The 14,947-nt window shown below is 56.5% G+C and overlaps 13 non-coding genes across 13 annotated transcripts; 1 reads left to right on the top strand and 12 right to left on the bottom strand.

Annotated features, from left to right (window-relative positions):
* Window positions 1–535: 535 nt before the first annotated feature.
* TRNAK-CUU (transfer RNA lysine (anticodon CUU)) lies at window positions 536–608 on the bottom strand. The gene has a single exon. It is a non-coding gene; the product is annotated as a tRNA-Lys (tRNA).
* A 433-nt stretch (window positions 609–1,041) lies between these two features.
* Window positions 1,042–1,113, bottom strand: TRNAP-UGG (transfer RNA proline (anticodon UGG)). The gene has a single exon. It is a non-coding gene; the product is annotated as a tRNA-Pro (tRNA).
* A 1,161-nt stretch (window positions 1,114–2,274) lies between these two features.
* On the bottom strand, window positions 2,275–2,347 carry TRNAK-CUU (transfer RNA lysine (anticodon CUU)). Its single transcript has one exon. It is a non-coding gene; the product is annotated as a tRNA-Lys (tRNA).
* Window positions 2,348–3,078: 731 nt separating this feature from the next.
* Window positions 3,079–3,150, bottom strand: TRNAP-AGG (transfer RNA proline (anticodon AGG)). Its single transcript has one exon. It is a non-coding gene; the product is annotated as a tRNA-Pro (tRNA).
* Window positions 3,151–3,934: 784 nt separating this feature from the next.
* TRNAP-UGG (transfer RNA proline (anticodon UGG)) lies at window positions 3,935–4,006 on the bottom strand. Its single transcript has one exon. It is a non-coding gene; the product is annotated as a tRNA-Pro (tRNA).
* Window positions 4,007–4,895: 889 nt separating this feature from the next.
* On the bottom strand, window positions 4,896–4,968 carry TRNAK-CUU (transfer RNA lysine (anticodon CUU)). The gene has a single exon. It is a non-coding gene; the product is annotated as a tRNA-Lys (tRNA).
* A 427-nt stretch (window positions 4,969–5,395) lies between these two features.
* Window positions 5,396–5,467, bottom strand: TRNAP-AGG (transfer RNA proline (anticodon AGG)). Its single transcript has one exon. It is a non-coding gene; the product is annotated as a tRNA-Pro (tRNA).
* A 781-nt stretch (window positions 5,468–6,248) lies between these two features.
* Window positions 6,249–6,320, bottom strand: TRNAP-UGG (transfer RNA proline (anticodon UGG)). Its single transcript has one exon. It is a non-coding gene; the product is annotated as a tRNA-Pro (tRNA).
* Window positions 6,321–7,486: 1,166 nt separating this feature from the next.
* On the bottom strand, window positions 7,487–7,559 carry TRNAK-CUU (transfer RNA lysine (anticodon CUU)). The gene has a single exon. It is a non-coding gene; the product is annotated as a tRNA-Lys (tRNA).
* Window positions 7,560–7,986: 427 nt separating this feature from the next.
* Window positions 7,987–8,058, bottom strand: TRNAP-AGG (transfer RNA proline (anticodon AGG)). Its single transcript has one exon. It is a non-coding gene; the product is annotated as a tRNA-Pro (tRNA).
* A 783-nt stretch (window positions 8,059–8,841) lies between these two features.
* TRNAP-UGG (transfer RNA proline (anticodon UGG)) lies at window positions 8,842–8,913 on the bottom strand. Its single transcript has one exon. It is a non-coding gene; the product is annotated as a tRNA-Pro (tRNA).
* A 3,541-nt stretch (window positions 8,914–12,454) lies between these two features.
* On the bottom strand, window positions 12,455–12,527 carry TRNAK-CUU (transfer RNA lysine (anticodon CUU)). Its single transcript has one exon. It is a non-coding gene; the product is annotated as a tRNA-Lys (tRNA).
* Window positions 12,528–13,686: 1,159 nt separating this feature from the next.
* On the top strand, window positions 13,687–13,759 carry TRNAR-CCU (transfer RNA arginine (anticodon CCU)). The gene has a single exon. It is a non-coding gene; the product is annotated as a tRNA-Arg (tRNA).
* The last annotated feature ends 1,188 nt before the right edge of the window (window positions 13,760–14,947 follow it).

Here is a 14,947-nt window from a genome sequence, read left to right as displayed (position 1 = left end):
CGCAAGAGGCCTCTCCTAGGGACCGAAGGGTCCCTGGGCCTGAGGCAAAACAGACTCTGGAACTACTGAACAACCCTATATCCCTCTACTTAACCGACACCGGAACCAAATCTCTCCCCCAACAGAGCAGTCTCGGAGCGAGAGGAGGAGGAGGTTCCGCAGGACTGCTTATTGTCCAGGGGTAGGAGTCTCCATTAGGTGCAAGAGGGTCAAATTCCCAGAGCAGCCTAGGTCTTCACACCTTTTAATTTGGGGGACTTATCAGCCTTTAAGGGCACTGGTTCTTCCCTTGTCCTGAACTTACTCTCCTAGCCTTCCAGAAATGGGAGTCTAGAAGTTCCCATGTGAGGCCCAACCCTTACAAGAAGCAGACAAGGCGAGGGCAGGGCCCAGCGTGGCTTTCTATGGTGAGCAGGAATCTGTTTGTGTCTGCACCCTGTGCCTCCAACAGGGCATTTTTTAGTCGGGAATGGACAGCTGGGAGCAGAAAACCAGCACACGTGGCACTGGAATCCACAACAAGCAGCAAAAACTACGCCCAACGTGGGGCTCGAACCCACGACCCTGAGATTAAGAGTCTCATGCTCTACCGACTGAGCTAGCCGGGCGCCTGAGGGTATCCGACTATGGCCAGGTTTCCGAAGTTGACGGGCTGTGGACCGCCCCAAACGAAAGTATGGAGCAGGTACCAGGGTCAGTGGGTAAGTGGAGTGCCTGGATTCGAGGTGGGGGTGGGCTCCGGCTGCAAACGCCAGCAGCGCATCGCCTCTCCCCACGCCGATGCCTTGGCCTCTTGACCGAGAACCTTCGGGTCCAGGCTTGACGGTTCTGAGACCTGCCACCGCGAAGAACGGGCTCCCGATGCAGAGGAAGGGAACATCTCTGTCTTCCATTCCTCGTTCCTCCAGCACAGGCTGACACTGTAGCTTGTTAGGAGACTCACGGAGACACTTTGGCTACTGGGTCTCAATGAAAAATTTTAAAACGACAATGGAAGGGCTCAGAGTGGGCCCTGAGACCCGCAAGTGGGGAAGAAAAGCAGGGCTCGTCCGGGATTTGAACCCGGGACCTCTCGCACCCAAAGCGAGAATCATACCCCTAGACCAACGAGCCGCACACACCTGGCTCCCTCCCGCGGTCCTTCCGCAGGTGACTCCGGTGAAGCTCGCCGCCATAGTTCAGTGGTCGGTGTCCCCACCTGCGAACCCCAGGTCACAGGTTCGTAGCTGCAGTCCAGTTTCAGAGGGACGGTTGGATTATCTGCTCCTCGTCCGGCGGGAGCTGGAGGAGACCCCGCAGCTGCAGCTCTGCTCAGTTCTGGCCTCAAACGGAGGCAGGAGACTCCGCGCGCCCAGGGCACCTCGTCTGCAAGAGGCCTCACCTAGGGACCGAGTGAGGGAGGCCTGAGTGAGGGAGGCGGGCAAAACAGATTCTGGAAGAATCCTATATTCCTCTAGTTAATCGACACCTGAATCCAATTCTGCCCCAACGGAGCAGCGTGACTGAACTAGAGGAGGAGCGGGGGGCGGTTTCCAGCCATGGCTCCCTGGTCCAGGGGAAGGAGGAGGGGCTCAGGTTTTCACACTTTGTTTTTTTAAATTGGGACCAGTGTTCCCTGAGGAGGAAAACCCCTGTGAGCCTTAAATGGCGTTGATTCTTGCCTTGTCCTGATCGGCTTACTTTCTTGACCTTCCAGGAATAGGAGTCTACAAGCCCCCATGAGAGACCCAACCGGTACAAGGCGCTGACAAGGACGAGGGCAGGACCCAGCATGGCTTCCGCTGTTGTTCAGCCGCTCAGTCGTGTCCGACTCTATGTGACCCCATGGACGTCAGCACGCCAGGCCTCCCCGTCCATCATCAACTCCAGGAGTTTGCTCTAACTCACGATCATTGATTCAATGATGCCATCCAACCATCATCCTCTGCCACCCCCTTCTCCTCCTGCCTTCAGTTTTTCCCAACATCAGGGTCTTTTCCAATGAGTTGGCTCTTGGCATCAGGTGGCCAAAGGATTGGAGCTTCAGCATCAGTCCTTCCAATGAATATTCAGGGTTGATTTCCTTTAGGATGGACTGGTTTGATCTCCTCGTAGTGCAAGGGAGTCTTAAGGGTCTTCTCGAACAACACATTTCAAAAGCATCAATGGAGATCAGAAATTTGTGTGTGTCTGCACCCTGTGCCTCCAACAGGGCACCTTTTAGTCGGAAATGGACACCTGGGAGCAGAAGACCAACCCATGTGGGGCAGGAATCCAAATAGGCGGCAAAAACTACGCCCAACGTGGGGCTCGAACCCACGACCCTGAGATTAAGAGTCTCATGCTCTACCGACTGAGCTAGCCGGGCGGCCGCACAGAGCCACCTGCAGACAGGTGTCGGAATTTGACGGCTGTGCTGCTGCTGCTGCTAAGTCGCTTCAGTCGTGTCTGACTCTGTGCGACCCCAGAGACGGCAGCCCACCAGGCTCCCCCGTCCTTAGGATTCTCCAGGCAAGAACACTGGAATGGCTTTCCATTTCTTTTCCAATGCATGAAAGTGAAAAGTGAAAGTGAAGTCGCTTAGGTTGTCTACTTGAAAGTTATACAGTCGTGTCCGACTCCCAGCGACCTCATGGACCGCAGCCCACCAGGCTCCTCTGTCCATGGGATTTTCCAGGCAAGAGTACTGGAGTGGGCTGCCATTGCCTTCTCCCACGGCTGTGGACCGCCTCAAATGCAGGATGGAGTAAGTCCCGGGGTCAGCGGGGCCATGGGGTGACTGGATTTGAGGCGGGGCTGGGCTCCAGACGCAAATGCCAACAGCGCATCACCTCTGCACGCCGATATCCTGGCCTCCTGACCTGGGACTGTGGGGCCCAGGCTTGACGGTTCAGAGACCTGCAAGCGGCGAACCACCGGCTCTTGATGTAGAGGAAGGGAACCTCTCAATCTTCCGTGCCTGAAACTCGGACTGAAAATGTAGCTTGTAAAAACACTCGTGGAGACACTTTGGCTACTGGGCCTCAGTGAAAATTTTGAAACGACGACAAGGGGAGGCACAGAGTGGGCCCTGAGACCCGCAAGTGGGGAAGAAAAGCAGGGCTCGTCCGGGATTTGAACCCGGGACCTCTCGCACCCTAAGCGAGAATCATACCCCTAGACCAACGAGCCGCACACACTACGGGTTTTGGCTCCCCTCTCTGATGCCGTGGTGTCTGGGAGCTGGACCCGCGACGCCAGTGAAGTGGTGCAGAAGGGAGACCCCAATTTCAGACCCACCGGGAAGTGCGGGGTTCCAAGAATGATGCGCGCGGAGAAAATCCAGCGCTCCCGGGCCGGCAAAACGGACAGAAGCCCCTGCGCGCCGACAGTCCGGGGTCCGCGCCGCCTCTCCTCCGCCGTCGGACGACAGAGAGCCCCGGACGAGGAAGGGGGTTCGGCCTCTGTCCCCGCGCCGCTCATCGGTCACTTCGCAAGCCTCCTCGCAGCCGCGAGCGCAGGGGACCCGCTGGACAAAGCCGGCGAGGGACTCCGGGTCGCGCGTGCAGGTGGGGAGCGCTCGAGAGCGGGCGGGGGCGCGGAGGGTCCCGGAGCCTCGATCTCTGGGACGCTCGCTTTGCGGGCGGCAGAACCCCCAAGACGTGGCTCCCTGTGATCGCTCAACAAACGCTGGCAGAGTGCATCGAGGGGACACCGCTTCCGCCTCGGCCTCCCGTGCTGCTCGCGCTTCTCCCGGCTCAGCTCCCCGCTCCCGCCCCCGCAGGTCAAAACCAAGACAGCCCTCTTCGGACGTGGGGCCCCCAACCCCTGAGGCTGAATGTGAGAGTCGCTTTGTTCTACCGACTGATTCTGCCGGACAGCAGCGGTCCTGGCCTCAGATGCCCTAGGCGCGCCTTGCGTCTCCCCGAAGCTTCCACCAGGTCTGCCTTCAGTCCTCCTCTTAAAGAAAAAGGACGGGCTCGTCCGGGATTTGAACCCGGGACCTCTCGCACCCAAAGCGAGAATCATACCCCTAGACCAACGAGCCAACACACACCTCCCACCCCCTCCCCCCCGTCCCTCTGCAGGTGACTCCCGGGAAGCTCGCCGCTGTAGCTCAGTTGTCAGTGAGTGCACCTGTGAAACCCGCTCTGTGGGTTCTTGAGGTCGCGGGTTCGCAGCCGAACTCCGGTTGCAGACAGACGGTTAGATTATCTGCTCCTCTTGCGGCGGGAGCTGGAGAGAGACCCCGCAGCTGCAGCTCTGATCAGTTTTGGCCTCAAATGGAGGCAGGAGACTGGCCGCCCAGAACACCTCGCCTGCAGTCGTCCTCACACGGGGACCGATGGGGGGCGGGGGGAGGCGGTGCATGGGCCTCCTGAGGAAGTGAGGAAAACAGATTTTGGAAGAACCCTAGATTTCTGAATCCAATTCTGCCCCAACGGTGCAACGTGTCTGAGCGAGAGGAGGAGGGGGAGGCGGTTTCCGGCCATGGATCCCAGGTCCAGGGGAAGGAGGAGGGGCTCAGGTTTTTACACTTTTTTGTGTTTTGATTGGGACCAGTCCTGGTGGGCTGCTGTCTATGCGGTCGCACAGAGTCGGATACGACTGAAGTGACTTAGCAGCAGCAGCAGCAGTGTTCCCTGAGGAGGAAAACCCTTGTGACCCTTAAAGGGCGTTGGTTCTTGCTATGTCCTGACCTGCTTACTCCCTTGACCTTCCAGAAATGGGAGTCTAGTTATCCCGAATAGAGGCCCATCTGCTACAAAGAGCAGACAATTCCCAGGGCAAGATCGAGGCTGGCTTCCTAAGGTGAGCAGGAATCTGTATGTCTGCACCCTGTGCCTCCAACAGGGCAGTTTTAAATCGGAAATCTACAGCTGGGAGCAGAAGACCAACCCACGTGAGCCAAGAATCCAAATAGGTGGCAAAAACTACGCCCAACGTGGGGCTCGAACCCACGACCCTGAGATTAAGAGTCTCATGCTCTACCGACTGAGCTAGCCGGGCGGCTGCACAGAGCCGTCTGCAGACAAGTGTCGGAACTTGACGGCTGTGGACCGCCCCAAATGACAGGATGGAGTAAGTCCCGGGGTCAGCGGGGCCATGGGGTGACTGGATTTGAGGCGGGGCTGGGCTCCAGACGCAAACGCCAACAGCGCATCACCTCTCTGCACGCCGATATCCTGGCCTCCTGACCTGGGACTGTGGGGCCCAGGCTTGACGGTTCAGAGACCTGCAAGCGAAGAACCACCGGCTCTTGATGTAGAGGAAAGGAACCTCTCAATCTTCCGTGCCTGGAACTCGGACTGAAAAAGTAGCTTGTTAAGACACTCGTGGAGACACTTTGGCTACTGGGCCTCAATGAAAATTTTGAAACGACAACAAGGGGAGGCACAGAGTGGACCCTGAGACCCGCAAGTGGGGAAGAAAAGCAGGGCTCGTCCGGGATTTGAACCCGGGACCTCTCGCACCCTAAGCGAGAATCATACCCCTAGACCAACGAGCCGCACACACCAAGGTTTTTAGCTCCCCTCTCTGATGCCGTGGTGTCTGGGAGCTGGACCCGCGACGCCAGTGAAGTGGTGCGAAAGGGAGACCCCAATTTCAGACCCACTGGGAAGTGCGGGGTTCCAGGAATGACGCGCGCGGAGAAAACCCAGAGCTCCTGGGCAGGCAAAACGGACAGAAGCCCCTGCGCTCCGACAGTCCGGGGTCCGCGCCGCCTCCCCTCCGCCGTCGGGCGACAGAGAGCCCCGGACGAGGAAGGGGGTTCGGCCTCTGTCCCCGCGCCGCTCATCGGTCACTTCGCAAGCCTCCTCGCAGCCGCGAGCGCAGGGAACCCGCTGGACAAAGCCGGCGAGGGACTCCGGGTCGCGCGTGCAGGTGGGGAGCGCTCGAGAGCGGGCGGGGGCGCGGAGGGTCCCGGAGCCTCGATCTCTGGGACGCTCGCTTTGCGGGCGGCCGAACCCCCAAGACGTGGCCCCGGGTGATCGCTCAACAAATGCCGGCGGAGTGCATCGAGAGGACACCGCCTCCGCCTCGGCCTCCCGTGCTGCTCGCGCTTCTCCCGGCTCAGCTCCCCGCTCCCGCCCCCGCAGGTCAAAACCAAGACAGCCCTCTTCAGACGTGGGGCCCCCAACCCCCGAGGCTGAATGTGAGAGTCGCTTTGTTCTACCGACTGATCCGGCCGGACAGCAGCGGTCCTGGCCTCAGATGCCCTAGGCGCGCCTTGCGTCTCCCCGAAGCTTCCACCAGGTCTGCCTTCAGTCCTCTTAAAGAAAAAGAACGGGCTCGTCCGGGATTTGAACCCGGGACCTCTCGCACCCAAAGCGAGAATCATACCCCTAGACCAACGAGCCAACACACACCTCCCACCCCCTCCCCCCCGTCCCTCTGCAGGTGACTCCCGGGAAGCTCGCCGCTGTAGCTCAGTTGTCAGTGTGTGCACCTGCGAAACCCGCTCTGTGGGTTCTTGAGGTCGCGGGTTCGCAGCCGAACTCCGGTTGCAGACAGACGGTTAGATTATCTGCTCCTCTTGCGGCGGGAGCTGGAGGGAGACCCCGCAGCTGCAGCTCTGATCAGTTTTGGCCTCAAATGGAGGCAGGAGACTGGCCGCCCAGAACACCTCGCCTGCAGTCGTCCTCACACGGGGACCGATGGGGGGTGGGGGGTGGGGCGGTGCCTGGGCCTCCTGAGGAAGTGAGGAAAACAGATTCTGGAAGAACCCTAGATTTCTGAATCCAATTCTGCCCCAACGGTGCAACGTTTTTGAGCGAGAGGAGGAGGGGGAGGCGGTTTCCGGCCATGGATCCCAGGTCCAGGGGAAGGAGGAGGGGCTCAGGTTTTTACACTCTTTTGTATTTTGATTAGAACCAGTCCTGGTGGTGGAGAAGGCAATGGCACCCCACTTCAGTACTCTTGCCTGGAGAATCCCATGGACAGAGGAGCCTGGTAGGCTGCAGTCCATGGGGTCGCTGAGTCGGACACGACTGAGCGACTTCACTTTGACTTTTCACTTTCATGCATTGGAGGAGGAAATGGCAACCCACTCCTGTGTTCTTCCCTGGAGAATCCCTTGGACAGAGGAGCCTGGTGGGCTGCCGTCTATGCTGTCGCACAGAGTCGGACACAACTGAAGCGACTTAGCAGCAGCAGCAGCAGCAGTGTTCCCTGAGGAGGAAAACCCTTGTGACTCTTAAAGGGCGTTGGTTCTTGCTTTGTCCTGACCTGCTTACTCCCTTGCTGCTAAGTCACTTCAGTCGTGTCCGACTCTGTGCGACCCCATAGACGGCTTACTCCCTTGACCTTCCATAAATGGGAGTCTAGCTATCCCGAATAGAGGCCCATCTGCTACAAAGAGCAGACAACTCTGAGGGCAGGACCCAGGCTGGCTTCCTAAGGTGAGCAGGAATCTGTATGTCTGCACCCTGTGCCTCCAACAGGGCAGTTTTAAATCGGAAATCTACAGCTGGGAGCAGAAGACCAACCCACGTGAGCCAAGAATCCAAATAGGTGGCAAAAACTACGCCCAACGTGGGGCTCGAACCCACGACCCTGAGATTAAGAGTCTCATGCTCTACCGACTGAGCTAGCCGGGCGGCTGCACAGAGCCGTCTGCAGACAAGTGTCGGAACTTGACGGCTGTGGACCGCCCCAAATGACAGGATGGAGTAAGTCCCGGGGTCAGCGAGGACGTGGAGGGCCTGGATTTGAGGCGGGGCTGGGCTCCAGACGCAAACGCCAACAGCGCATCACCTCTCTGCACGCCGATATCCTGGCCTCCTGACCTGGGACTGTGGGGCCCAGGCTTGACGGTTCAGAGACCTGCAAGCGAAGAACCACCGGCTCTTGATGTAGAGGAAAGGAACCTCTCAATCTTCCGTGCCTGGAACTCGGACTGAAAAAGTAGCTTGTTAAGACACTCGTGGAGACACTTTGGCTACTGGGCCTCAATGAAAATTTTGAAACGACAACAAGGGGAGGCACAGAGTGGACCCTGAGACCCGCAAGTGGGGAAGAAAAGCAGGGCTCGTCCGGGATTTGAACCCGGGACCTCTCGCACCCTAAGCGAGAATCATACCCCTAGACCAACGAGCCGCACACACTACGGGTTTCGGCTCCCCTCTCTGATGCCGTGGTGTCTGGGAGCTGGACCCGCGACGCCAGTGAAGTGGTGCCGAAGGGAGACCCCAATTTCAGACCCACCGGGAAGTGCGGGGTTCCAGGAATGACGCGCGCGGAGAAAACCCAGCGCTCCCGGGCCGGCAAAACGGACAGAAGCCCCTGCGCTCCGACAGTCCGGGGTCCGCGCCGCCTCCCTTCCGCTGTCGGGCGACAGAGAGCCCCGGACCAGGAAGGGCGGTCGGCCTCTGTCCCCGCGCCGCTCATCGGTCATTTCGCAAGCCTCCTCGCAGCCGCGAGCGCAGGGGACCCGCTGGACAAAGCCGGCGAGGGACTCCGGGTCGCGCGTGCAGGTGGGGAGCGCTCGAGAGCGGGCGGGGGCGCGGAGGGTCCCGGAGCCTCGATCTCTGGGACGCTCGCTTTGCGGGCGGCCGAACCCCCAAGACGTGGCCCCGGGTGATCGCTCAATAAATGCCGGCGGAGTGCATCGAGAGGACACCGCCTCCGCCTCGGCCTCCCGTGCTGCTAGCGCTTCTCCCGGCTCAGCTCCCCGCTCCCGCCCCCGCAGGTCAAAACCAAGACAGCCCTCTTCGGACGTGGGGCCCCCAACCCCCGAGGCTGAATGTGAGAGTCGCTTTGTTCTACCGACTGATCCGGCCGGACAGCAGCGGTCCTGGCCTCAGATGCCCTAGGCGCGCCTTGCGTCTCCCCGACGCTCCATCAGGTCGACCTGCAGTTCTCCTTTTAAAGAAAAGGAACGGGCTCGTCCGGGATTTGAACCCGGGACCTCTCGCACCCAAAGCGAGAATCATACCCCTAGACCAACGAGCCGACACACACAACAACCCCTCCCCCCTTCCCTCTGCAGGTGACTCCGGGGAAGCTCGCCGTTGTAGCTCAGTTGTCAGTGTGTGCACCTGCAAAACCCGCTCTGTGGGTTCTTGAGGTCGCGGGTTCGCAGCCGAACTCCGGCCTCAGACAGATGGTTAGCTCATTGGCTCCTCCTGCTGTGGGAGATGGAGGGAGACTGGGAAGCTGCAGCTCTCCGTTCTTGGTAGGTCCCTGAAGCCACCCACCCACCTGGCCTCAAGTGGCTGCCGTTGACTCCAGCCCTGCACCTCGCCCGCAGGCGGCTCTCTCCAGGACCTATCGGGGGTGCCTGGACCTGAGGCAAAGCAGACTCTGCAACTACCGGAACAACCTTTTATCCCTCTATTTAATTGACATCTGAACCAAATTCTCCTCCAAACAGAGCACTATCTCAGCAAGAGGAGGAGAAGGCGGAGGTTCCCAGGGAAGGCTCACTGGTTCAGGCGTGAGTGAAAGTCGCTCAGTCGTGTCCGACTCTTTGTGACCCAATGGACTATACAGTCCGTGGAATTCTTCAGGCCAGAATACTGGATCCATAAGCCATTCCCTTTTCCAAGGGATCTTCCCAACCCAGGGAGACGAACCCAAGTCTCCTGCATAGCAGGCGGATTCTTTACCAGCTGAGCCACTAGGAGTCTCCATTAGGAGCAAAAGGGTCGAATTCCCCGGGCAGCCTAGGTCTTCACACTTTTTAATTGGGGGGCTTGTCAGCCTTAACGGGCATTAGTTCTGGCCTTGTCCTGAACTCCTTACTCCCCTCGCCTTCCAAAAATGGGAGTCTACAAGCCCCCACGAGAGGCCCAAACGCTCAAAGGAGAGGACGACAGCGAGGGCAGGACCCAGCATAGACGCCTATGGTGATCAGGAATTTATGTGTTTCCACTCACTGAGCCTTTAACAGGGCAGTTTTTAGTCGGGAGTGGACAGCTGGGAGTAGAAAACTAGCTCACATGGGACAGGAATCCACAATACACAGAGAAAAAAAAAAAAAAGGCAGCGAAAAAGTCGCCCAAAGTGGGGCTCAAACCCACGACGACCCTGAGATTAAGCTAGCCGGGCAGCTGCGCTTTGCAACGTGCTCCGAATTTCCGAAGGTGACTGGCTATAGACCACTCCAAATGACAGGAGAGGGCATGATCGGGGTCAGAGGGGACATGGAATCCTCTCCGGGCATTCTGAGTGTCTAGACTGCCTAGAATCTGTGGTGTCCTCAGGCAGAGGAGGAGCTGTGCGGGGCTGCAGTGGGGCTCCGCACTGACGGATGGACGGCGGTTGGCTGGTGGCTCAGCGGCGGCCAGAAGCCCTGCAGCACGGACAGAACTCAGGGCAGACCCAAGGGGGATGATCTCACAACGTGTAGACGGACACTCGGCCCCAAATGAAGATGGGCCCACCTACTTGCTGTTGCCAAATATCTGTTAAAGCCACGTCTGGGCTCAGGATGATGCCAGGGTCTGCTTCAGATTATGGGTATTTTCAGCTGCACAGGTGGCCCTCAACCCAAACCACCAAAGTCAGACGCAGCCTGAGATCCCGGATGTTGCCTGGTACTGAGTTGAATTCGGTCTTTCTCTGGGCTTTGACACAGCCTGAGGCCCACATGTTGACTCCAGTCCCCACCATGAGGCCAGGGGATGTGGGTGTGTCAGCTTGAGGAGGCGCCAGGAATATGAGGACACAGCTCCTGCCTCAGGGTGGTGGAAAGCAGGCCTGAGCCGTGGGTTCCTTCTGCCAAAATATTTTGCTGAGCCCCAACTGACTCTGAGTCTGGTCGGATCACTGATGGGAACCCTCAGGATCCAGAGCTAGAAGCTGCCATCTGGGACAAGACTCTTCAGGTTTCTGCCCAAAGTGGGGTGGAAGAGTGTGAGGTGTGGAAGAGTGTGGGACAAGAGTGGGCCCAGGGAGCTGGGAGGGGGCCTCAGAGAGAAAACCAGTGCTTCCAGCAGCCCAGAGTTGCCTGGCTCAGGGAGGTGGCCTGTGGTGGGCAGACAGGATGGAAGCTCAAGCAAGAATTAGTTTTGCAGTCTTGAGACACTGTTCTAAATGATTTACCAAAAAAAAAATTAACTTAATATCCCAAGCAAATCTTTGAGGCATGAGCTGCTATTATCCCCACTCTACAGATGGGGCCCTTGAGAGGCCCTTGAGAGCCCAGGCTTGGTGGGTCCAGATCTGTGAAGTCCAGATGGGGAATAGAGGAGCCTGGTCCTGTAGCCCTCCCCCAACCCTAAAAGAACTGCCCAGGATTTGCATCCTGGACCACTCACACCTAGAGGGAGGCTCAAAACCCCAGGCCACCAGCCACTTGGGTGTGGAGATTTCCTAGATCTCCACAAGGTTACTAGAGTGCTCCTGAAACTGAGGTTCAGGGACAGAGTCTGTGCAGGGAAGTATGGATGTGTGGGTCAGGGACATAGATCAGTCCACAGTGTCCCAAAGTGATACCCAGGGCAAGGGGGGGAGAGCAGGGCTTGGACCCCAGGACTCCCTGTCACTACCTACTCCCTCCTGTCTCAACCCCTTTGCTCTCCATCATAAAGTAAAAGCACCTGGAATCAGAGTCTGTCATTCCAGGCACACCACAAAAATGTCCTGAGGGCAAGGGAAGGGCTTGTCCAGCATTTGAATCTGCCCACAGAGAGGGATCAGAGAAGGCAATGGCACCCCACTCCAGTACTCTTGCCTGGAAAATCCCATGGATGGAGGAGCCTGGTAGGCTGCAGTCCATGGGGTCGCTAAGACAGCGACTTCACTTTCACTTTTCACTTTCATGCATTGGAGAAGGAAATAGCAACCCACTCCAGTGTTCTTGCCTGGAGAATCTCAGAGGTGGGGGAGTCTGGTGGGCTGATGTCTATGGGGTCGCACAGAGTCCAACATGACTGAAGTGACTTAGCAACAGCAGAGAGGGGTAGGATGTGAGTCTCACTTGGTGTGAGGGCACCAGGGGCCCTATGGAACCATCCAAAGCCATCTGAAGAGTATAACTGAGGCACGGAGACCCCAGTCAGTCAGGGAGCAGAACCTACACCACAGCAATAGGGCAGGGACCCCTCCAGGCCTGGCTTTGTCTTTTCTTGTTTAAGACACACCCTCCCTGCTCCCTCTGCCCCGAATGTCTCCTGAGGGGAAAATCACACCCCAAATCGGTGTCCTTTCTTCCTCCTCATAGGATAAGGTGACTAAGACTTTGTGTTTGTTTTCTCAGAAAAGTGAAAGTCGCTTAGTCCTGTCTGACTCTTTGCCACCCTCCATGGACTATACAGTCCTTGGAATTCTCCGGCAAGAAAACTGGAGCCATCAACTGTTCCCTTCTCCAGGGGATCTTCCCAACCCAGGGATGGAACTCAGGTCTACCCACATTACAGGTGGATTCTTTACCAGCTGTGCCACCAGGGAAGCCGTTTCTCAGGAAGATTTCTCCAAATCGGATTCGGAGTTATTGAAAAGCCCATGCAAAGCCTATGCAAATGACAGGGGTTCCCAAAATAGGAAACCCCGCCCAACGTGGGGCTCGAACCCACGACCCTGAGATTAAGAGTCTCATGCTCTACCGACTGAGCTAGCCGGGCCTTGCTAGAACAGGTCAAGCCCAGGTGACTGGCTGGCTACTCCTACATCGCCTTTTCTTCCCATCTTCTTCCTCCTGCCAGAGGTTACAGGCACTGAATCGCGGAGCTGCTGTCTTCCACTCTTGACCCAAGTTCTAGGTCCGCAGAGGAAAGTCGGGTCCCCAGTCCCTCGCTCCAGCGAGTACTCGCTGGAGCCTCCACAGCGAGTCCCCTTTGCTCCGGTAGGGGCAATTTGTGGTCTGGGGTCGCAGAGTCCTCAGCCTGGACGCCCGGAGTGCGAGAAGCTGCGACCTCCTCCCTTCCTTAGCATCATCCCGGATCGGGTCCCGGATTCGAGCCCCAAGGGCGTCGTCGTGGGACAAGGTGCCGCGCGCTGCTCGGAGGACGAGTGCGGAGGTTCTGAACTCCATCTCCTTCCCCAACTCGGTCCTTGCCCACAGGTCCCATCCGGGTCCCGTGGTCCCCCTGAGTCTCCAGGTAAGACGAGCAGAGGGTGAGGGACACTTCTTCCAGCAGGAAAAGTCTGTAGCCACCGCCTTCCCTGTGCTGGGCACTAAAAAGGGGGGAGAGGTGATGGATCCCCTCCTCCTGGAGCTTTCCCGGCTTGCCCCTCCTGAAAGCGACAGTGTCTGGAAACTCGGGGATGCCCAAGACTGTCGTGAAGGGCCAGTCGCCCCCAAGGCCAGCACCGTACCCTTAAACCAAAGAGCCAGAACGAAGATGACGCATTCTGGTCCTTGGTCGCCCTGACACCGCCCTTCCTCCCCTCTCCCCCGCCCCCCGCCCCGCAACTAGGGCAGAGGCGGGATTCTCTGCTCCGAGAGAGGGAACCTGGGGGAAGTTTCGGTGCCGATACCCTGAAGGGGATGGTGAGGTTATGCTTGGTGTTCTAGGGTCCGGGGTTCGGTGATACACACTCAGGGTGGCTTCCACCACCACCCCCACCTCCACCCCGACTCCCTCCTCCATCCCCATCAGGCGCGGGGGGACTTGGGCAACCCTGGGACCCTAGGGTACCGGGCACAAGGGTGCATATATCCCAAGCCCGTGCTTGTCCCTAAACAAAGGAAGCAGCGCAGCAAAATACTGGAACAGAAGTCTCGCGCTCTAAGTGTAGAAGGGGCGGGTCCTGGACAGGAAGCGAGCGCCTGAAGAGCACGCCCCGGTGGCCTAATGGAGAAGGCACTGGCCTCCTAAGCCAGGGATTGTGGGTTCGAGTCCCACCCGGGGTAATCGGTCACATTTTGGCATCTGTATGTTGGGGTGGCTTCTGTCAGCAAAAACTGTTGTCAACCTCATCCCTGAGAGCTGCACCTTCTAGGACCCCCAAAGTTGGAGGACGGGTGTTTCTTTAGGTGTCTCCAGTGAAAGTGAGGAAGGAAGGGAGCTGGCTAGGGGATAAGGGACATGTCACAGAGGAGCAAAATCTTTAAAGTTCTGATATGTCCTTAAACTATTTAGAATGTTTACATTTAAAAATCAATGTACTTTTTATAGACTGAAAAAGACCATATGATCATCTCAATACATGCAGTAAAGGCACTTGATAAGTCCAACCTCCATTCCTGATTTTAAAAACTCTTAGCAAACTAGTGTTTGAGGGGTAGATGGAAGAGATAACAAAGCCATGAGAAAAATGTTGAGGATGATGAATTTGTTCATTATTTTGACTCTGGTGATGGTTTGGGAGTACACAAAGGTCAAAATGTATGAAATTGTGTACTTTAAATGTGTTACACTCTATTATATAAAAATTTTAAAAAATTGAAGTATAAATGATGTACAATATTTTATGTTACAGGTGTACAATATAGTGATTCACAATTTTAAAGATTATACTTCATTCATAATTACTAGAAAAATTGACTTTATTCCCTGTGTTGTACAGTATATCATTGTAGCTTATTTTGTACATAGTAGTTTCTACCTATTAATCCCTTATCCCATATGCCCCTTTCCCTGTTCCATCTCCTCACTGGTAGCCATTGGCTTTTTCTCTAAATATCTGTGAGTCTGAATAAAGCTTTTTTTTTTCTTTTTTAATGACCACAAGTTATTTGACACTCTTTGCAGTGAGGAGTGGGGGGTCTTTGGACTGACCCCACTTGAACCTCAGTGAACTGTGGCTGTGACTTCTTCATATAATAATGTAGGGCTGAAGTGACACTGTAGGACCTTCAAGGTTGGATTCTAAGCGGCTGCAGCTTCCATCTTGTCCAGTAGAACACATACGTGGGGTTCCAAGTTGCCAGGTAAGAAATTCAATGAGCTAAACTAAAAGTTGGCAAATATTTTTTTTTCTTTATTTTTTGATTGGAGGATAATTGCTTAACAATGTTGTGTTGGTTTCTGCTCTACAACAATGTAAATAAGTCATATATATATATATATATATATATATATATATATATATATGAAGG

This window comes from Bos indicus, chromosome 25 (assembly GCF_029378745.1).
Source record: "Bos indicus isolate NIAB-ARS_2022 breed Sahiwal x Tharparkar chromosome 25, NIAB-ARS_B.indTharparkar_mat_pri_1.0, whole genome shotgun sequence".
Classification (NCBI taxonomy): domain Eukaryota; kingdom Metazoa; phylum Chordata; class Mammalia; order Artiodactyla; family Bovidae; genus Bos; species Bos indicus.
The sequence above is the reverse complement of the archived record's forward strand: the minus strand, read 5'-3'. Positions and strand labels throughout refer to the sequence as shown.